Raw genomic sequence first — 23364 nt, forward strand, 5'->3', positions numbered from 1 at the left:
AATATTTCCTAGGTAATGGGGTCCAAGAACTGTTTGGTTTCAAGCATTCTTCCAAATATCTTTCATCCGAAATTTACACAGATTTGAAACAACCTGGGTGAGTAAATGATGACAGAATTGTTATTTTGGGGTGAACCGTGCCTTTAAGTCCTCTCGTTGCTGTTCAATGCAAATCTGTAGTCTCTTAATAAAAATAATGTCAGTCACTCTCTCGTTTTCTAATAGAAAATGCACACCGTTAATAACATTAAAGAAGACTACAAAACCAGCATCAAGCTCCTCAGCACTTCACTCAATTTAGAAAGTATTACTCACTCAGACATGACCTGACCACCCTGCTCATAAAATCCTGAAGAAATGAAGCAGACGATGCTACAAAAGCATCGAAAGCCGGTTCCTGAGAAATATTCATTCATCTAATACAGCCCATTAGAGAGAACGTGGTACCTTAATGCACAGAGCATCTCTCATTAAACAGCGAGACGTGCAGCAGAGTCAGTGTTATCTGATATATTTGCGATAATGGCACATAATATATTTCTCCGTATTGTTTTCCCTCTCTATCTTTAGTTAAAAAGAAGGAAATATGAATCAGAATTCAATAAGGGGCCATCACATGTTTTAATCTATTCACTCCGGCAGACGGGTAGATTGGTATTATTAAATCCCATGATATTTAAGTGCTGTTAGTCCCAGGTCCTTTAGAGGCTCTTTTTGCGCGGAATAATCCCGCTGTAAACAATGAACCACATGACTCACCGTGGATTTCTGGGACACCGCGCCAGCCCTAGTTGCAGCATGTCTATCACTTTTGATTGCCTGTGTGAATTCAACATTAGTTTGTTATCCGGACTGGAGTGGAGTGAGTAATGAATACCAGCGTTCTCTCAGGGCTGGTCACAGGTGAAACAGAGAGCCAATTTAGCGAAAGAAAAAAATTAAGGCAAACACGGGTACATTTCTTTTCGCAGGTCTAACTAACAATTCGTGAAATTGACAGGGTCATAAACTGTTGCAAACATTTGAAAACCATTAAAAATAGCCCATGAAAAGGCCTAACTCCTGTTGTTTGTAATATAAAGAAGCTATATGTCATTAAGCAGTAAGACTGTTTATCCAGTTATTTACATTTCGTGTTTTTCTCCTTGACAATAAAAAAGTGACAGTAAAGTTAGTTTTGATAAGCGGAGGGAGTACAAAATATTTGAATACATATACATTCATTTAGCAGACATATTTCAAGGCAAACTAAAAGTAATGAAAAATTCACACATACGTGATAAATCATACAAACTCAACAGTATTAACAATACTGCTGTAAATACCAGAGAGCAGAAAAGCACAAACTTAAGTACAACACAATACAAAAAGTGCCCCAGAACTGTTTGGTTTTCCACACGATTCAAAACACACAAAAACTTGCCCAAACTTCCTGACTGTAACAGCGTTTTACTCTAAATACACTGTATATTGACATTTTCTCTGGATTTATGTAACGTTTTTATCAGACTGAGAGGTTCATTTATAGCATTTCTCAGAATTATACATTTGTAATCCATTACAGTGTTGCCAGTGTTGTTAGGATGGCAAAACTAGCATTCCCCCCACAGCAATACATCCGTGCCAAGGCTGGCCCTGTATCGTTTTTGTTCCCGATTTACAGTTAACATATTGAAAATCTACAACAGAATTTAATAGCCCATTGATTTTATGGCAGCGTGAGCAATGGAAAGCGTGGAATAAAGGAGCCGTTCCAAACCGATTTGTTGTGGACTGTGGACAACTAATGCTTGTTACTGTAATCGAGATCCCTCACTAGAAGGTTTATACTGTATGTCATCCAATAGCTTCACGGTCCAAACCAGGTGGGTAATATTTCACCTTTGTGTCAGTTCTGCTCTTTACAGTTCACAGCTCGTATGGATAATGCAAATAATATTCGCAAAATGGAAGGTAATGAGTCTGTGATATAATAACTGCTCATGCGTGCTGTCAATTGATTATGAATGTGTTGGTACATGAAGACTGATGTTTGATATTAGTGTCAGCGGTGATTCAACATTGTTGATACAACATTTGTTTCCGGTGTATAATTATGGCGTTAAATTACAATGGATGCTTTTTTATTTTTCACAGTCACAACATTTTCTGTTTGTATCACAATGCATTATAATGACACATTATCATAGACAGCTGACATTTTTAAGGCACTTGTGCATTGCTTGCGTTCAACAGCTTGCGTTCATCAAAAACTATTCTTCCTTTTTCAGATTCTACAATGCAAACATCTCGCCTAGGAGTTTTAATGCTTTGATGTTAACCTGAGAAAACCAATCCTATGTACCTATGTGTCACCCCTGAATATTCAAACTAAGACATTTCTGCATAAAAAAAGATACGCTGTTCATTTCTTTGTTAACCAAGCATTCAGTTAAGCACCCGTTGAGGTTGTACTTTTGCTTTAATGAAACCACCAGATCAAAGGCGGCTGTATGTTCCAGGTAAACTCCAGAGTCTGGGCGAGAAGAAGACGTTTTAGCATTTCTTTCTATTATTTTTAGCTTTAATGGAAGAAATGAATTTTTGTGAATGTAGAACCAACTGGCATGAGGTCAGGCTTTTGTATGCAATCTGCAATACCTATTGCAAAGCAGATATGAATGGGCAGAGATATTCAGATTCGAGGTGTCTAACCAGTCAGATTTGGAATTATGAAGGAATTCAAGAGACTTAACAAACTCGCCTTCCATGCAGCCAACAAAATCGCTTCAGGCTTTTTCTGGTAATGCTTTGTGTGTTAGAGCTGTGCTCTGTGGACATCGGGCTAGTTACACTCATTTAAGGCAGTTATGTCCCTAATGCATTTTATTTTGTTGCACAAAATACAGTTCATAGCCTCCCTTCATTAGCTTTTACACATTGCCAATATTTTAGCTGAAATCTTTACATTCTTATGCACTTGTCAGACCCTTTTGTACCAGCAACTACAGTTTACAATGATCGATTCTTGTGGTCCCTTGAAACGGATCCCATGACCTTGGCATTGTTGGCTCCAAGCTCTAACAATTGATCTAAAGCACATGATTTGAAGTGTTTATTTTATCCATTTTGATCGATGCGTCAAACTTCCAATTTGAGACCTGTAGCATGTAAACAGGCTGTTTTCTTCTTTGGCATTTACTGCCGAGCTCAACAATGCCTCTGTAAATGTAAGTTAATAAACTGTCATCACATTGACCAATCAGCTCCACACAGGCTCACCATTTATAAAGTATACAGTAGATTGAATAGCAGCGGAGTGGAGAGTGGAGTGGACTCAAAATGCAAAAGCAGAATGAATCACACTTTGCGCTGTCAGTCTGGTGGATGAATCTAGTTCTGGAAGATACCCGAAGAATTTGAACTGCCCAATGCCTACCGTAAAGTTCGGAAGCAGGATAATGATTTGAGCTTCTCAAGGCTGAAACCGGCCCCATAGCGTTGAAACTTCCGGATGCAAACATTTTTTTTCTGGAAAGTTGGAGAAAAAATATTTTCCTCTATGCATGACAAAAGTTGGGATGTGCGAAGTCTATACAGAAAACTGTTGAAGCTGAGAAAGATTGTTGAATGCCAAAAGCCTCCTAATGAGATGAAAAGAAATGTTGAATGCAAGCTACTGTACCATAAACACAAATTCACATAAAAAATATATATGCTGCAGTGCTCCACAGCAGGGTAGATGTTCCCCGAAAATCATACTACATTGATAGACAGGATTTTTTAATGGTTAACGATAATATGTAATATACTACATAAAGCAGCAAGTTGCATTTAAATCCAATACAACCTCTTATCTAGCTACACATTATGGCGGGATTACATTGTTATTTTCATTGATTTATGCAAAAATGGCATTGCATTGCGTTTTATGTATTGTAGAGCTGCTGTTTAGAAGAAATACATAATAAATGTCACAATATTACAAACATGCATGCACAGTAAAACAGCCGAGTGTGAAGCGGCTGGAATGAAAATCAGGACCTCCAAATCCGAGGCCATGGTCCTCAGTCGGAAAAGGGTGGCTTGCCCACTTCAGGTTGGTGAAGAGTTCCTGCCTCAAGTGGAGGAGTTTAAGTATCTTGGGGTCTTGTTCACTAGTGAGGAAAGGATGGAACGGGAGATTGACAGACGGATCGGTGCAGCTTCTGAAGTAATGCGGTCGATGTACCGGTCTGTCGGGGTGAAGAAAGAGCTGAGCTGCAAGGCGAAGCTCTCAATTTACCGGTCAATCTACGTTCCTACTCTCACCTATGGCCATGAGCTTTGGGTCATGACCGAAAGGACAAGATCCCGGATACAGGCGGCCGAAATGAGCTTCCTCCGCAGGGTGGCTGGGCGATCCCTTAGAGATAGGGTGAGAAGCTCGGTCACCCGGGAGGAGCTCGGAGTAGAGCCGCTGCTCCTCCACATCGAGAGGGGTCAGCTGAGGTGGCTTGGGCATCTGTTCCAGATGCCTCCTGGACGCCTTCCCCGGAAGGTGTTCCGGGCCCGTCCGACCGGGAGGAGACCCCGGGGAAGACCTAGGACACGCTGGTGGGACTATGTCTCCCAGCTGACATGGGAACGCCTCGGTGTCCCCCCCGGAAGAGCTAGAGGAAGTGTCTTGGGTGAGGGATGTCTGTGCATCTCTACTTAGACTGCTGCCCCCGCGACCCGGCCCCGGATAAAGCGGAAGAAAATGGATGGATGGATGGATTATGCAATTCTTTTTAATCATGTTTTCATTTCAAAACTGTTCATAACATTTTGCTTAGATATTCTATTGCTGTTTGAAACTATTGATCAAATCCCTAGAAACAATGACAAATCTTGTGTAAGACATATTCAATAGTCTAACTCGATTCTTTCTCCTACACAGTAATACGTATAAATGGAGTGCAAATGTAATTTTCTTATTTAAAGAATTTACATTAATTCTAAAGCTCCATAAATATATTTCAACAGTACTGTATATACTGTATTATATCTACCAGTGTTCAGTGGGGTTCAGCTCATTTATGACTCATTTATTAAAGCTCTCTTAATTGTTTTAACACCACATTCCAAACAACCAAATTACTTCATATTTAATGTATGTGAATCTGGTTTGCAGAATTTACTTTCATCTTGTTTTCATGTTGTTTTTAATCAATTTATTAGAATCGTGCACTCTTAAAAATAGTGCTTTATGAAAATAGATGCTTTATGATGCCATATTTCTTTCAAGGTTCATTATAGTGTAAAAAGGTGAAAATTCGGTGTAAATAAAGCATGACAGAATTTTCATTTTGGGGTGAACCATCAATTTAAGCCTTCTTTTATAAATAAAACATTCTCATATTATTTGTTTCTTTGCATGACTTTTTACGTTCATACAGTAAATCTCTTTATTGTCTATGGGTTTAGCCGGCTTCCAGTTTTCCCGCTGTCCTACATGACACCCAGAAAGCTGCGGCGGTGCGTGAGCTCATGTTCCTGCCATGAGAAGCGAAAGGAAGAGGGGCCGCACAGAATCAGCTCTCTGATAGCTTTGACAGCAGGTAATGAGCCACTTAATGAAGTCCAGGGTAATTTCACAACCACAACAAGAGAGAGATGCAAGGCGTGCTGTGTTCGGCTGGTAACAGCCTTTAATCAAATGGGAAAGGCTGGCTGAGAATAATAGCCCCAGTCCGCCGGGACTCTGACGGCAACCGCAGGTAGCAGGTGCTTCTCTTAACCTGTTGGCATGGCAACAACAGTGTAGATTTTTCCCCAGCAGCACATCTACGGTGTATCCTAAAGGAGCTTTGTACAAGAAAATATGTTTGTTTTATTTTTGTTCATCAGGATATCTTCCAGTGACGCCCACACTTCTGCCGCTGTTGACTCTTCTTGCTCTAGGTTGTGTTTATCATTGGCATGTTTTCAACATTTCAGTAGTCAGCAACATAACTTTTACCCTGTTCGTCATAAACAATTTTGCAAATCTGACTCTCGGTGGAAAAAAAGTTCAATTATTTGTTGGAATACTCTGGACATTCCTAGGGCGATACACTTAGCTGTGCTTAGGGGAAAATACATGAAAACAAAACTTGAATGAGTAATTTATTTTTTTGTGTGTGAGTATATTTATTATTTCAACAAAATTGAAATAGTGTGAAGCTGCTTAATGTTCTTTTTCATTTTTCAATTAATACTTTTAAGTTCGCATAAAGCATATTTTAAATTAGACACATTTTTTTTCCGGTTATATGCAGTGGCCTTGAAAAGTACACTTCTATTCGGTTTTCGACTTTAACCAATTTTACATCAATTAGAATTTTTGCAAAATACCTTTAGAGTAAATGCATACATTTACAGAAAGCAATGACGAACGTAAAAATTTGAGTACCTGATATTATAACAAAAAATTATATGATCTACCTGTACATACAAAACTTCACTGTAAACTGTATTTTTCTGTAATTCTCACGTATTTTTGAAATACAGTAAAAACAAGCAGACTGCTAATTTAATTTCAAAATGAATTTCAGCCAATTTTCCTTTTTAAGATAACATGTCAAACATTTTATTATTTTGTACATGCTATTACACATAAATGTTATGTATATTTTTTCTGTCGTAATATTACATTTTTTTATTGAAAATTGTTCATTTAAAGTCAGAACATTATAATCATAGTATCAACATTTTCAATATTAGCAATACTAACTGTAAGAAAATAAATGTCTGTAAGATTGTCATTGTTTATCAAATGTGTACCAAGATACAGCAATCTTTGTTAATTCTAACAAAATATTAGCATATGCAAATATATGACACTATGTGTTCTTTGAAATAAACGCAACTTGCAAGTAAATTGTTTATACTCTATACGTTTTATTATTCTACACTAGAGACACTCCATATGCATGCATACATCAGGATACACACATTTGATGCATCCGTGGGCCTGCTGTGAACGCCTTTCCATCTTCAATTTCCAGATGCCAATAAATAGTTTGTGAGATTCTAATTACCTCTCTCGTACTCTTCTTGATTACCCCCTGCCCTCCATCCGTCCTGCCCCCACTGCGTGCAATCAAACATCACATGTCCATTTTGATTTGTTTTCCTTGACTGAAGCAAAGAATAAAATGGTATGGCAAGCAGAGCGTGTAAAGGTTTGAAGGCGTTCTGCCATGTAATGTTGAACACAGTCTGGAAAACGTTTGCCTGTAAAGGAGCTTTTCAGGGGATTCATGTTATTTGTTGATACAATTGGTTGTTTGTTGTGAAATTGCCATGTTTAGAAAAGTGTAATGCATTACTGTTCCTTGTTCTTCTTATAACAAGGCTATCTGGAACTCTCTGATTGGTAAATTCAGTATAATATTGAAATTATTCCATTTATTTATACTTATAAGTCAAGTTCTATATACTGTATATAGTTAAAGGCTTAACTGTTGGCCCAAGAGCAATGTGCAGAGTGCTGTTGACTATATGCTCTTGATGTACACAATGTATGTACTTGATGTTTACCGCCTTGGCTCTCTCCTCTTGTCCATTTGAGGATATTCATTTAACTTGCCAGCACCACAATTAACTCCCAGGGTAACCTGCTCCACCACCCTGCCGTTGAGTCAGATTAGCTCTGCGTTACTCTGTCTCCACCAGGCTCCTGCTGGCTTATCTGGGGCATGTTTGGAGGGCGCAGCAACAGGACAGGGACACGTGCCTGAAAATAAATGAAGTCTCGTGGTGATAGCCTCTCCGTTCACCCATCCGTGAAGGTTAAAACATCCTATTCTTGCCCACAGTCAACCTCGCATCTTGATTTGTGAATAAGGACGAAGAAAATCGGCCTGAGAGGGGAGACAGCCGCATCTGTGTATGCTGTCACGGGTCAGCAGGTAGACAAACGACAGAGGTCGTGTTGTGGGTCACGGAACGTATAAACACGGGGGGTTTGGGAAGTCAATCAATAGATAAAAACAAGTGTCAGGCGTCCAAATAGTGGGCAACACTTCCTCCCCTCATACAAATAACAGGGTGAGCGAGTGCACGGTATACTAATACATACTTGGTCTGCTACTTTCTGCGGTTATTGATTCGGTCCCCACTGCTGCTGAATTGTTTGGTATTATGAGAAACACTATAAAATGATCAGACTGCATGTTCAAACGCCGGCTCTGCTCTGAAGAGTATCTACGCAGACTTAAATGAGACATAACTGAGAAGTTGAGGCACCCACAAGGGTGCCTCAACTGACTTCAAAGGGGTTCTCAGGATGACAATTTCAATCTGTAACTCTACCAAACTCAATTTTTATTCTCTAGGAGATTCAATTTGACATAGATTTCAGAATTGTTAACATGGGTTAAGAGTATAAATACAATTAACATAGATACTGTCATGATTCTGCCGCATCATGTCATGTTTCTCTTGGTTTAGTGGCAGGATCATGACCGAACCTCATGTTAAATGTGGAGAGAGACAAGTATTGATCTTATGGCCTTCCATACTCTCTCTCTGGTCGTCTTTGTTCCCATCCTCTCTTACCCTCGTTATTGATTCATGCCATTCACCTGTTTCCCTCTTGATTTGGTCCCTTATGTAATGCCCTTGTGTCTTCTGTCTTGTGCTGGTTCATTGTGATTTGGTTGGTGAGTTCATGTCTTGTTAGTATAGTTATTTGTAGTTCATGTCAAGAGTTTATCTAAGGCTTGTTTAAGTGTAGTTAGTTTTAGTCCTGTCTTGTCATGTTATTATATTCTCATGTTTTGTTCTTTTACCCCCTCGTGGGTTTTGTTTTGTCTTTGTTATTTATTAAATATATGTTAACCACTCACCCGCTGTCTTGCGCATGGGTCCTCTGTCCTTATCTCACTATCTGTTCGTGACAGATACAGTAGCTTGGAAAACTGAGTGTATAAATACTTTTGATCAAGGATCTTTCCAAGACTGACACTTTATTTTGGAACTTTTAGACCTATATGTCATTTTTGGGGTCTTTGGGAACAGTGGCATACAGTACTCAAGCAAATACTCAAGTTGTTCTCTATGTTGTTTTCTTCATATAGAAAACTAAATAAATACAAGAATAATTGTTGATAACTCCTTACATTGTTACTTTTCATGTCTTAAGTCTTTGGATCATGAGCTAACGTTTTTCAAACAAGGACTGTTCGTGTGCCATTCACATTGAATAAACGTGCACTTTCTCTCAGATTCGCAGAATGTATCTGTTCACGCAGGGGAAAGAAAAGATCGGTATCCATATTTCCACAAGGACACTATTAGACTCTCACAAAGCAGAATATGCGATTGATTCAATAATACAGCCGAGCTGCATTAGCCACCAGTCTGCGCTCAGATATGTTCCCTGAAGGCCGTATAATCAAGGAAGTGCTCTTTGCATTATGTCCCAGTTCAAGAAGAAATGATTCATTCTCCATCAGCCGACATCTGTGTGGTCCAGGGTTTCACTGATAATGCATCCTGTGAAAGTGAGTCGAGTGACCCACAGAGGGATGATGGGTGAAGAGAGATACTGTCTGTCAAAACAGAGACTACGGTCCGTGGCAAAGTTAAAATGAGATTATTTAATAGAGCTCTAATCAAAGGGAAGCAGGAAAAAAGTAATTCCCTTTATACTGTATAAAGAACTCATGTTATCAAAACAGCAGGCGTTTAGTGTTTAAAGGGGCCGTATCATGACAGATCAAATTTCCTTTTATGTTTGAGGAAGATAAGATTGACTATAAAGACATTTCGGTGAGAGTTTCGGATCTCGAAACGTTTCCAAAGCCAAAAATGCCTTGAATTTACACAATGTTCTCGCTTCAGCTAGATAAAAAGCTTGAAATGACTATTCATTCAGTTTATATAAATGAAGAAGTGGAGAAACTATTGTTCATCAGGGTTACCAGATCTGCATAACAAAACAGTCCATTGGGCACAGTCCAAATACCAAAACTCGATATAGGTTCCTCGTAGAGATTGTCTACGCTAGAGCATTTTCATTTGAAAACAGAGTTTTAGTTTTCAAAACTGCGTCACATAGCAGGTTATAGTCATCGTTTTTAAACCCCTACGTTTTCTTCATCCTCACTTCAATGCAGTTTTTACAAATAACCTAATTTTACCATAAATATTACTGTTTATGAGCAAAATACTAGTGAAACAATAGAGAAAAAAACTAGTGAAAAGGTTGAAAGAAAGTACAAATTAAGGGGTGCAAACTTGGCAACCCTGACACTGTTTGTAGAGTGTATTTGATAACTGCAATCCGCAACCTTGCCACTCTATTGTCATATCTGTTTTAAACATACAATTGCAAGTTACTTTACAGATTTGTCTTTAAGTGTGTTCAAGTTAAATCACGTCAAACTGACATTTCTCAAGGAATCGTACCCAACAGCTCAAGTCAGAAATCATTATTATAAGCTTACCTTACACTTTATATACTTTTAATAACTGCTGTTTTACCCCAAAAAGTTATAGATTGCAGCTTTAAAATTTACTAAATACACAGGATTTAGTCAAAGACTTAGACCATCATGTTGAAAAAAAGTGCAATGCATTTCTGAAACAATGGATTTTATCAGTCACTGGGGTGGTTCGTAACAATTACAGAATTTATCGTGGTAATTCAATTTTTTCCTTCTTCCATCACCAAATAATATGATAGATAAACTATGATAAGATTCCTTTAAATTATATACAGTACCAATGCTGACCCACCAAGAAAATAAAATCCTGTTGTCCGTTAACAAGCTTTGTATAAACTTGTGAGGTAGAGGCATGTACAAAGGGTTTGAGTAAACCACATTAGCCATGTTCTTCACAGTGGCTGAGTCACTTGGAATGGTCCAAACAGGAGATCAAAAGCTCTGACTCAATCTGTGCTGGTCCAGCTGCTCTTCCGATGCTACCCACAAGCTCTGACTCCAGAGACGGGACTTTTCCTTCACAAACCACGGCTTGGATCCTTTGCCCAAGTACTGACATCCGGCTTTGATGGTCAGTTTGCTGTGACTGACGCCCAAGGGTAGGCTTACGAAAGCTGAACATGGAAAAGGGGGATGAAAGGGCGACCAAAAAGAGAAAAATCATCCTTCCTACAGACAGCTTTTGTCAGCAACATCCATACTTCAGGGGAGATGGTGTTTGGTATATGTTCTGTAACATTGGACATGGGCCCAGAGCCGATGTGGGTCACGAGTGTCCACTGTTCCATTGAAGACATTTGCTATGAATTAATCTGTATGTGTGTATGCGGTATCTGCTTTACTTTGAGGACTGTCTGTAGGTTAATGATTGAGTTATTGGTACAGTTATTGGTTTGCCGGGTGGGTTCTGAGTGCTGGGTTGTCGAGGATGCAGTAGACTAAAAGAAATATGGGTTGTGTACAAGCAAGCGTTGGGCCCAAAAGGGGCAAACCCCACTGTTGGGGAGTAAATTAACTTACGCTGGGTTGTTTTAACACACATTTGGGTCAAACATAAAAATGTTCTGGTTTAATTTAACCCAACAGTTGGGTTTGTCCCTTTTTTGGAAATAGGAAATAACCCTGCATTTTTTCACAGTGTAGACTATACTTTGTTCCAGCTTACAGTACTTTAACAGTTTATGCTAAAAGTGAGCTTGGATGTGCGGTTTATGATGGTTTTCTCGATTGTTTGATAAATATATTCTGCCATGATCAACAGAAAATGTATAAAAATATCTCTTATGAAATTCTGTTTAGCACCTGCTTCCCACAGATGGTAATGGCATGGTGTTAATTGCGCTTTGAGTTTTGAGAATAAGACACAATATATAATGAGTTTAATTTATGGAATGTAGGCTTGTTTACACTAAAAGGATGACATTTTTATTTAAATAAAGTCTAGTGCTGTTTTTATCTTATTTTCACTTGGTAAACTGCAATTATAGGTAAAGGAAGGTTTTCGGGCCAAACAGACTATTGAATTCAACCCTTAGAGGGACATTTTGCTGCTATGCAGCTATGCTGTCTATTACTAGGAGTGTTTTTGTTTTTTATCTTATCGGCCAAAGAGGGTCTATTTTTTGTTCGTGCTGAAATAAATTAAAATAAAAAACAGGTGGGGCCCCTAGGCTGCAGCCTAGGCAAGCCTGTGCATTAATCGGCGCCTGCGTATGTGTCACAAAACCATAACTTAAATGCATTATTTTCTCACAATAAATCAATCATCAATGATCTGACTGGACTTCCTTACCAGGGCTAATTATGGATACACATTTGTCTGGTTTGCATCAGCCCACTCTGTGATCTCTGTGATTATTCAGCCGATTGTTCACAGAAAGGCTGACTGGGATACGCATGGCATAAACATTGCATGTTTATGGATGCTGCGCAGCTTCTAAATTATGGATTTCCTTTGCCCCTATTCACTTTGTTATTTTTGCTTTGCTTATTTTTATTGGGCGGACAAGCAGGCTGTTTTCTCAGAAACCAACAGGAAGATGAAAAGAAGATAGTGGAGGGCAGCATTCAGCGTTCCTCTATTGTACATGAGAAATATAATGTCCATTTTCATTTGCTAAATTAATAATACTATTCTGAGATAATCCACAAGGATGCTATAGGAGACATTGTCATGGCAACGGTTCACCTCCGTTTGGCCGTTTTTTGGGCGGGGCTTATTAAAAGGTCACTCGTGTCAGACAACCACCATGTTAACCTGCTGGAGTTTAAGGAATTCTGTTTTCTGTACACCTATTTGATACAGCTGTTGACTCATACACATTTTCACAGTAGAATAATGATTGGCTGTGGAATTTAATCCATGACTGGGTTTGGAGACTGCGTCCAGGAAATCGGCCATATGGTTCGACAAAGCAAGAAACGTCTTTGAGTAGGTTGTGACAATACATGTCTCCAGATAAAACTGTTGCAAAATTCAAATGGACCCATAACTCCGGACGCATGGGTAAGAGTTTGGCCTTTTCCAGTCACTAATGGACAATTTGTGTCAGTCTGACTAAAAAGATATGAGTCTGAACTTTGACTCAGCTATGTATTGTGTCAAAAGGATGCTACATCTGCTTGAAGGAAAAGTAGTTTGTAATGAATGCAGGATCCTTTGTTGATAAGAGCGTCCCAAATCCATAATATTATCCACACTGTAGCAAACGTTACCGTAGTAAGCTCTTCTATTTTTCAACTTTTTTCATGTTCAGTAATTACTGACTCTTTATACCAAGGAAAGTGTGAGAATTGAATGGTGTTGACTTGACCCAAGATGTCCGTATGCTTATTCTGATGTTAGCCTAGCATTTGATTGAAGCCCACAAGGTTCACAAATCCTGACACATACATGTTTGCACATATGGTTGTTATTCTATAAATACTATGGTTGTACTGTATATCATTAGTATTGGCACTAAATTACCACATGTATTTTTAATACAAAAAACCTATGAAAATTTGTCTTTCATAAAAAAGACATTACATAAAATGTGTAGTTCCCTATCGATACTTCACTCGTACTGCGTAGCAGGACGCTATGGGGAAAACTCCTTTTTCTCCGATGACTGAAGCAATTCAATAGCGCAGTGAAAACTGCACGGTGATTGGTTGGAAAAAAGTAAAACTTTAAACCAATCGTAGCGGAGCTGCCGGACCAATAGCGATGGCACCCGCCAAAATGGGCGGGGCTTATGGCTATATAAGCAGACACATCGCCATAGGGTCTTCAGATCTCTTCTCCTTCAGCGACGACCTGATCTTCGCTTCCCGAGACTGACTGCTTCGCCGCCGAGAGAGCACCTGCAGCGGATTCGACCTCCTGCTCAGCGTCTTCCCTCAGCGGCTTCGTTCAGCGCTTTCCCTCCAGCGGATTCTGTTGGCGGCTTTGCTAGCGAACGGTTCGCTACTCAGCTACGGTCTTTTCCCTGCCGCTATCCAGCGACGCTAAAAGAGTTAATTTCTGAGCAAATTTCCTGCGGTATTTACGTGCAGTTTTCACTGCGCTACAATGCTGCGTCGTCCCTGTCGCTCGTGTGGGGTCTTCCTACACGCCGCTGACGGGCACGACGAGTGTGTCTCATGCCTGGGTCTCTCCCACGCAGAGAACGCGCTCAAAGAGACGGAATGCTCTCACTGCGAGAGTATGAGTCTCTCCTCTCTGCGCTCGCGGATAGCTTTCCTTTCAGAGAGTGACTCCGCCCCTCGATCCCCGCCGCCTCTGCCCGCACAGATCTCTGTGCGAATGAAGCAGCGGGGTAGAGGAACTAAGCGCTCGGGGAAGCGCGAGCTCACGCCGGCTCGCCGTGCCTCGCCTTCCCCGGAGAGAGAGCTTTCCCCGGTCTGTTTCACCCGGACAGATCAGCGTCCACTGGCGGCCGGTGGAAACGAACTCCTCGTGCTCGCCTACGAGGGAATTGCTTATCAATACATGGTCCTTCCATTCGGACTCTCTCTAGCTCCCCGCACTTTCACGAAGTGCATGGATGCGGCTCTTTCCCCTCTCAGACAGAAGGGAATCCGCATTCTGAATTACCTCGACGACTGGCTTGTCCTAGCCCAGTCGGAGGACGAGCTAAGGTCCCACAGATCCCTCCTCCTCAGCCACCTGGAGTGCCTGGGACTCAGGATCAATCTTGCCAAGAGTGCACTGTCACCCAGCCAACGTATTTCATTCCTGGGAACAGTCTTCGACTCAAAACGCATGACCGCCAGAATATCGCCAGAACGAGCTCTGGTCATTCGACGGCTTGCGGCCTCATTCACACCCGGGGTTTCACGCCCTCTCAGGGTTTTTCAGAAAATGCTGGGCCTTATGGCCTCTGCATCTCAAGCGCCCCCTCCAGTACTGGCTGAAGCCCAGAGTTCCTCCACACGCTTGGCGTCTTGGACGTCTGCGTGTTCTGGTGAACCAAGCCTGCGTAACCGCCCTAGCCTCGTGGAAAGATCCCCTTTGGATAGAGCAAGGTATGCCCATGGGCTCCACATCCAGCCGGAAAGTGGTCACGACAGACGCCTCCAACACGGGTTGGGGGGCTCTGTGCGATGGCGAACCGGCCTTCGGCCTCTGGTCGAACCAGGAAAGAAGCCTCCATATCAACTACCTAGAAATGCAGGCAGTATGGTTGGCTCTCCGCTACTTCCTACCGGTGCTAAAAGATCGTCACGTCTTAGTCCGATCAGACAGCATGACGGTGGTATCTTACATAAATCACCAGGGAGGCCTCTCCTCAAGACGCCTTTTTTTCCCTAGTATTTCACCTCTTGGAATGGGCCCAGTCCAATCTGCGCTCACTGAGGGCAACTCATGTTCCAGGCAAACTGAACCGGGGAGCAGATATGCTTCTCGGAGCAATGTTCCTTCGGACGAATGGACGCTCCACCCCATGTCGGTTCAGCAAATCTGGCAAATCTTCGGCAAGGCAGAAATCGACCTTTTCGCCTCAGAAGACAATACTCATTGCCCGACGTACTTCTCGAAGGGCAAGGACGCCTTGGCCCACACTTGGCCCAACCGGCTCCTCTATGCTTTTCCCCCGATCGCGCTGTTGCAGCAGACGATCAGGAGAATCAGGGATCAAGCGCACCGAGTGCTATTGGTAGCCCTCTCTGTGGACAAACCAGCCTTGGGTTGCAGATCTCTCCCAGCTGCTAGTAGCAGCCCCGTGGCCCATTCCCCTGAGGCGGGACCTCCTCTCTCAGGCAAGGAACACGATATGGCACCCCCAGCCAGAGCTGTGGGCTCTGCACCTTTGGCCTCTCGACGGGAGCCTACGGACCTCCCCGAGAGCGTACTGAACACCATATCCCAGGCTAGAGCCCCGTCCACTAGATGTCTCTATGCCCTCAAATGGTCTGTCTCCGCCTCCTGGTGTGCACCACGTGGCGCTGACTCTATAAAAGGCCTGCTGGGCTTCGCCGTCCACTTTTACAAGATTTTACAATCTGGACGTTCCGGCCCTTCAGGCCCGGGTCCTTTCTGCTTGAATTAGGTCGCTGAGCCCTGGCTCTATAGCCACGCCAGCGCCTAATAACTTTGGGACGATAACCGGACTAGGCCACCTACTAGCTTGGCCTTCTCCGCATTTCAGGGTTTCCCTGTTTTACCCCGTCTCCGAGCCAAGGCTCCGAGACTATCTGTGCTTTTCGTTCCATCTGTAGCACGGCGTGATTATACTGGTTCCCCATAGCGTCCTGCTACGCAGTACGAGTGAAGTATCGATAGGGAACGTACTCGGTTACTGACGTAACCTCGGTTCCCTGAGATACGGGAACGAGTACTGCGTTCCTTGCCGTGCTACGAGCTGCATTGTCGTTGCTTCAGTCGAAGTAACCTGAAGACCCTATGGCGATGTGTCTGCTTATATAGCCATAAGCCCTGCCCATTTTGGCGGGTGCCATCGCCATTGGTCCGGCAGCTCTGCTACGATTGGTTTAAAGTTTTACTTTTTTCCAACCAATCACCGTGCAGTTTTCACTGCGCTATTGAATTGCTTCAGTCATCGGAGAAAAAGGAGTTTTCCCCATAGCGTCCTGCTACGCAGTACTAGTTCCCGTATCTCAGGGAACCGAGATTACGTAAGTAACCGAGTTTTTTTTTTTGTACAGGACATTGGTCAGGATACAGTGTTTCAACGTTTGAAGGATATCCAAAAACTAACGTATTATGATTTGCAGTACTGAGGTAACTATTTTATGTTAAAAAGGTAAAAATTGCAGTCATTATGGTAATATTTGGAAAGGGGAATTAACAGAGTATTTCAACCCATACTTTTATCCACCATTATCAAATGTGCATCAAAAACCTTGAGAATAGCAGTGTCTTCGTAAAGTGAGACCAACCTTTGCTTATTTTAGATGTGTCAATGCTGTGCTTTTTGATGTATTCATATAAATAGTAAACGCTTGGAATTGGATCTTGATCGAATGCATAGTTTATTGAAAAACCTTGCTTAGGTTAAAATTCAGAGGTGTCACGGACCTGCTAGTTTTTTTAGACCAGGAGTATTCATTTAAAGTTCCGAGAGGTCCGATCTTTATTCTTTCTTCCAAACGGAGGACCGGACAATATGTTTTTTTATATTTTGATATATGATATTGTTTAAGGGGAATGCCCTCTTAATAGAAGTCTGATAATTCATATTTGTAAATAAAAAAACTACTGACAACAGGCAAACAGCAAATGTAATGTATCAATAAAAATGCTATATAACAATTAAAAACAGTTATTTAAACACTAAATAAGTTTTTCCATGCCATTTTCCCCTTTTCACTTACATACCAGAACTACTTCTATCATAAATTGAAACGTTGTTCATTGCAAAATGTGAACCTGCTTGTGAAACCCAGCAAAAGTCCTTTATAAAATCATCCTAAATACCAAAATCTTAGTGAAATTAAGCTTTGATGCTTGTTATAATAACCAATTGGATTATGAGATGTTAGCCTGGCTTTTCACAGCGTCACAAATGTTTACATGCTGACTAATAATGCTACCGCTAAATGTAGATAAAAACGTAATGGTTAATAAAATATCACAAAACTGGTTGAAAGGTTGGAGACATATAGCAAACATTAAACAGACTGACGGAACCAAATGCTTTAATATTCGCTGCATTTTGTTTACTGTTGTGTGTCCATTTGCCTGCTGCTCTTTATGCGGTGCGTCTTTGGCGGGAGACAAGAGAAGCGGAAAGGGTTAAAATTAAGCGTTTGGCACTAAATAAAGACATAGAGGATATAGCGGCACAATATATATTACATAAATGTTCCTGAGAGCGCGCGTGATGTGATTCTCCGTTTTGAAGACACTTCATTTAAACAACCAAAGTAGTTTCAAGTTTTAAATGGTTTATTAGGCTATGTCTGGCGGTCCCGATGGAACGAAGCAAAAGTCCGGATCCGGACCACAGTCCGCATTTTGAGGATGACTGTTTTAGGGGTTGTATTTTGTTGTGGTAGTCCTGGTTATAGACTATATGCCTATATGACTATAGACCAATTGACTAGACGTAAATATCACAGGAGCACTTCCTGTGTTTGTTTATTTTCTAAAATGTTACATAATGAAGTCTTGCAGATGTTGGTTTAGGTTCAGTTATAAATGTTCTGTTGGTTGTATTATGTTTTAACATTTTTTGTACAGTATTGTCAAAAAACTTAACAGCAAATGCTTCTGGATAAGTGTTGTTTGCATTTTGCAAAATGGTCTATAAGGTGCTTTAGGTGTCGTGATAGGTGTATTAGTCCCATGCAACGGTTTTTGTTTAGCATAAGAGAGGGTTTAAATCCCGTATTATGTCTTAATGTGTGATTTTATTTTAATGAAGCAAGTAAAGCTGCAGCAGAATTTGACAGCCGGTGATTAGCGTGCATTTTTATTGTATGGAAAACAGCAGCTTTGAATAATAAGCCTAATCCTTTTGTGTTTCAGGGGAAATAAGTCATGCGAGTTTTCAGGCGATATGAGAGCAGAAGATCATCGCAGGATTTCCAGTTTAAAGGAATACTTACTCATCCCTCATATTTCCCCTCGTGCCATCCCAGACTTCATTTCTTCAGCCTTAAAGTAATCCAAATGACTCTAGTGGGTTAATATAAACGTCTTCTAATGTGAAAAGATGGGAGTGTGACTAAAGGATTATTTTGGCCTTATTTTGCAAATGTAAAAATATCGACTTGTTCAGTCATGACAAAAGGAATATCGTTTCTGGATCCAAGCATCCACTCGTTTTAAGTAAGGTACTGTTTAAACAGCCATTTATAGTCACTTTTTATGCATATCACATATTTAAGATAAACTTTCATAAACATATGGTGTCCAGGCTCTCAGAATCTCAGACATAAACATTTGAATAATTCATAAAAAATGAATCGCTGGTAATTAAAAATTTCATAATGCAGTTTTTTTGGTAGTTTTCCATCACAGTGCATTTTTGCATTTTTTTTCCTACGGCTTCTGAAAGAGCACTACATTTAAATATGGTGACACATATATTACTTAAAATCTCATTGTTTCCTGAATGTCTTATTGTGTTTTTCATTACTTATGCAAGTAATGCCAGTTGGACCGATTAAATTGATATGTAAACAGTGGATTTCAGATTGTTAAAGGGTAAGTTCATCCCTCACCCGCATGACGTTCAACATTTGAGATCTCCCGGTGTCTTCAGAGCACAAATGAAGATATTTAGAGGACATCCGAGAGATTTCCTGGCCTATTCCTTGACATCAAGGTTAAACTTGCGCATTCACAAGAGCACTTCAACACATGCGCATTCGGTGGGGGCAGACGCCAGCGTTGTGACTGACAACCAGGAAGCGCAAATCTGTGTTTACAAGCAGAGGCAGGCTGTATATAAGCTGATCTTCGCAAAAATTCAGATGATTTTGATATTGAGGATGACTTGCACTTTTTTTGCCCAACCGAATGCCCATGTGTCAAAGTGCTCTTGTGAACCTGCACCGTAGACTGACAAGCCAGAGGTGAATATATCAATTAAAGTCGACACTTGGGATTGATTTTCACACATAAGGCATTGTCGTAGTAAAAATTCGGATTTACCCTTTAAACACATTACTCTCTATTTTGACTACAATAATTATTCATTTAATAGCAGATTATTTAGAAACGTGCACTGCTTGTGGCCTGTGCTCTGATATAGCACACGAAAGTCTTGAAGTCATTTCCTGGTCCTGTTTCAGCATCTTCTCCTATTGTTTCCTATCCCTATTACTGTCCTGTCCAATAAAGATGATATGGCAACGAAATGGTGTCGAATCCGGTATGTGTCGTAAATCCACGACACGAATTTCAAACTATTAAATTCTTCTCGAAGCATGTACATACCTGTCCAAAAGAAAGAGAGCAACCATGGTCTCGTCTTGCAGACTCTCCGGCAGGGAGCTGTCTCCATCGTGTAGAAGCTTAACCGATGTTATGATCCAGACTTTTTTTCGTCTCTGCTTTTTCAAACACTGACTTTCGTTTTTTAGATTTACTTGTTATCGGTTCCGCAGGAAAGTTTGATTGTTGCTGATTGTCCGCCATTTACAGGATATATCACCACTGTTTTTAAAATATCGGCCAATATATTGATGCATCTCTAGAATAAATGCTTAAAAGACCCTTGGAAGTCCCCAGTAATACATACAAAATATAAACATCTGCTGGGACAAATCACCAAGATTTGAGCCGGTTAGAATTCATCCTTTTATTTTATAAAAAAATCACACACCATAAAAATTACATGTACAAAACTATAAGATTTTAAATTGATTTATGTACAGTTACAAAAGAAAATGGCAAAATAAAAAGATGACCAATAAACTTAACGTAACAGCTATAATTGTGCTAGCAGGTGGGACTGCTCTCCACCATTGTTTTGTTCGTTGAATTCCAGTTTCAGTTCAGTTCTCACTGGGCGGATGAGTTGCGACTGATGCTGTAAAGCCAGAGGAGGAGGGCGTGTTGATGACAGTGCAGAAGAACAGACATGCCTTTTAGTCCCATCTGAATTCTCTCTCACTGCTGCGGTTTGCATGATTGAATGGGTGGAGGGTAATGCATTTCTAGAGGAAGCAGAGAAACATGATCAGAGCCTTTGGCAAACGGTGTAGAGCTTGTGAAAAGACAAGTAGAAATGGCAGTTCAGTTAATCCACAATGCAAAGGCTGAAGCCTTGAATAACCAGAAACAAGTGAAATGGTCTTTCACACATTTTGATTGTGACGTTACATTGTTCTAATATAAATAAAAGGGAATCAACAGCAATGTCATTCCCTCAGATCGAGTGGTGTAATGTTAATTTATTGGCACTCCGCCAAAGCTGAAAACAGCTGGAATCATCCCTAAAATAAGTTTTTTTTCAAACAGTAGACCTTTTTCAAAATTGCTAAATAAACAATTGACAGTAAATTAAGGAAACCCTACCCTGTATCAAATACAGTTTAGTTGAATTCCACATGATTCCCATTCCTAACAACTAACCGTATATCAAAACCGATCCGTCAAATATGTTTTTTCTTTTGTTGTATTCTTACAAACGAAAATTCACGGCCGTGAATTTGGCCTCTAGAGCGGCCATATGTTCCATCAAATCATGCTCGTTCCAGACCACATGTGGGCTCGAAGAAGTATCTGTCTGAAGCCCTGCGGTGCTCAACGATGCAGTAGACACACAACCAAGATCATACAAACGCCGCTAAGATCAACAGCTTCAGGCGTTTGCATATTAAGCGAAGTTCCCATTCTTGTTTGTTTTTAATCTCAGCCTTTTTTCCTTTGCACAGACAAAAACGCGGAGAGGTTCCGGTATTTAATCTTGTTAAGTGAAAAATGTATGTTTTCAGTTTCGACTGTGAAGGCGTAAACAGACTTTAAGATTTTTACGAGAATTCACACAAAGACAGAAGATATGCTTGTTGTTCAGGCGAAGGGGCTATTCCGGTTCAAGAAACAAGACAAATACATTTCAAATTATAATCCCATTGTGTCATGAAAGCCTGATCCCTCATCTACACAAACTCTCGCCCAAAATCTATTTATAATTCACAACAATTAAGCATGTGTTTGCGGAGATAACTCATTCATCAGCTCCAGTCAACAAATATATATTCATTCATCATTTACCAACCCTCATGTCATTCAAAACAAGAAAGGAGAGATTTTTTAAGTAATGATTTATCTTTGACATGCAATTACAGTGAATAGGATTGTAGCTTCTAAAAATATGCCTTTGAAATATAAAAGTAGTCCATGTGATTTTAGTGCTAGAGCTTCTGAAGACCGCAGTCTCTATTGGTAGGGGAGTGAGGTTTACAGACTGCACAGCACTTCACTAGCTGGCCTCCGTAACACTAATCTCTTAAATATGAATCCAAGTATGGCATTGAAGACCCTGAGAATCTTATTAGTTGGTTTGGCTGCCATTATATCTTTCATTATGAGTTATATCACCACACCCGGTTTCTCGTCAGCACTATTGATAATGCAATTAAATCCAGCCTGGCTGTTAGATATCAAATGAAAGAGTCGTTCAATGGATTTTGTGGAAGCCCGTGGGGCAAACAGTGAATGACAGTCAGGCATAAATCACAGAAGCTCTTTAATAAAACAGCAGCCTGTCATGCAAATGGTGCACTTGGGATTGCACGCCCAACCACGAGAGAGAGGTTAACTATTTTATGATTTCTTATCTCTTTGGAGTTAACCTTCTTATATCTCAAATTTTAATAACGTGTTTATTTACTTACACTTTTAAAAAAGTGTTTTTTATTTAGCTAGGTTGTGTTTCAGTCCCTTCCGTTTATGTGCATGTGAATTTGTTCTACTGATGCTAAAAGGGTAAATGCTAAAATGTAATGTACTCTGACCTGCAAATTTGTAGGTTCATCAATGCAGATTTAAATGTCACAGAACACAAAACCACTGAAACATTTAAAAAAATCTTGAAACACAAAAAGATCAAAACTTCTTTCGTGTTCCACAGAAGATGAATGTATTAATCGTTTTTTTAACAACATGAGTGTGAATAAATGATGGGAACATATAGTTTTGGATGAACTATCACTTTAAGAACAATAACAGCAGTTTTACTGGAAACTTAGTTATGTTTTAATAAATTGTATTGGTCATTATAGTTTTTTTCGAGACTCGTTGATCAGAAAAGCCAGAAGAAATTGCTTTCCTTAATCTAATGGGGCCACCCCCTACCCCAACATCAATGTTGCTGTCTCAGCAGGAATCACGGCAAGAATACATAATGCAAATTAATTCTGCATCTCATTGTTTATCACTTCGTTTGCAGCAGTATTTGCACTGGCAAAATCTCTACTCTTGATAGTGTGGATAATTTTCTCTAATGCACAGTTTAATGTGTGAAATGTATGGAAACTCAAAAACATCGTATGCATGACAAAATGGATATCTAGTTTACTTGGGCTACACTTTACAGCCAGTAGGTCGCACGTTTATCAGGCCTTTAACCTTATCTTGCATTCTCTTGCACAGCCTTTTACACTCTATGAAGGCATTTTGTCTTACAAAAAAGTGAATTCTGAGTCCTTGGATGTCTAATACTCAGTTTCAGAAAACACACGTTAAATCTCTAAGAAGCAAAACCCAACAAACAAAACCTGCACTGAGCCGGCAATAGATTTCCAGGAACGCTGCTGTACTATGTGATTAACAATGTTCTGGTAATTAGTAATTAGGGAGTTCTTATCTCAAAGAGGTGAAGGTGGAACAAAGAATTAAAGTATCAACAAACATCCCCTCCGGGTTAGAAGACAGAGGCCAGATAACGTTGCCATCGACCCCTTTAACTCATGGTTTACAGACAAACCAATAAAACTACATGACGTTCTAATTAAAGGTGCAGCGGAA

This window comes from Barbatula barbatula (genome assembly GCF_947034865.1).
Source record: "Barbatula barbatula genome assembly, chromosome: 19".
Taxonomy (NCBI): domain Eukaryota; kingdom Metazoa; phylum Chordata; class Actinopteri; order Cypriniformes; family Nemacheilidae; genus Barbatula; species Barbatula barbatula.